This window comes from Eurypyga helias, unplaced genomic scaffold (assembly GCF_000690775.1).
Source record: "Eurypyga helias isolate BGI_N326 unplaced genomic scaffold, ASM69077v1 scaffold25014, whole genome shotgun sequence".
NCBI lineage: Eukaryota > Metazoa > Chordata > Aves > Eurypygiformes > Eurypygidae > Eurypyga > Eurypyga helias.
The window spans coordinates 15,244-15,614 of record NW_010245994.1 but is presented as its reverse complement, the minus strand read 5'-3'; positions in this window follow the sequence as shown (position 1 = coordinate 15,614).

Below are 371 nucleotides of genomic sequence, written 5' to 3'. Positions count from 1 at the left end.
GATTCTTGGCCGGGGCGGCTCAGCCGTCCCGTCCGGGGGCTGAGGTGATGCTGCTAATTATAAGCCAGGAGAGCAGAGCGGCGAGAGTCAGGGCGAAGGTATGCTGGGCACGCCGCGAAGGTGCCTCTCCTCACCCGTGAGCAACAAGAATGAGCTGGAACGGGCTGGAAAGCGCTGAGCCCTTCTCCAGAGGATGACGTGATGTGCAGGATGAGGCCACTCCTCCCGGAAAGGGGAATAAAAGCCGCGGGCGGCAGTGCCGGGGCAGAGCGCTCACAGTCCACTGGAGAGGGGACAACTGGAGAGCCAGCAGCAGCAGCAGCAGCAGCAGCGATGCTTTGCAGAATGCACATCGCACCCTTCGCCTCCAG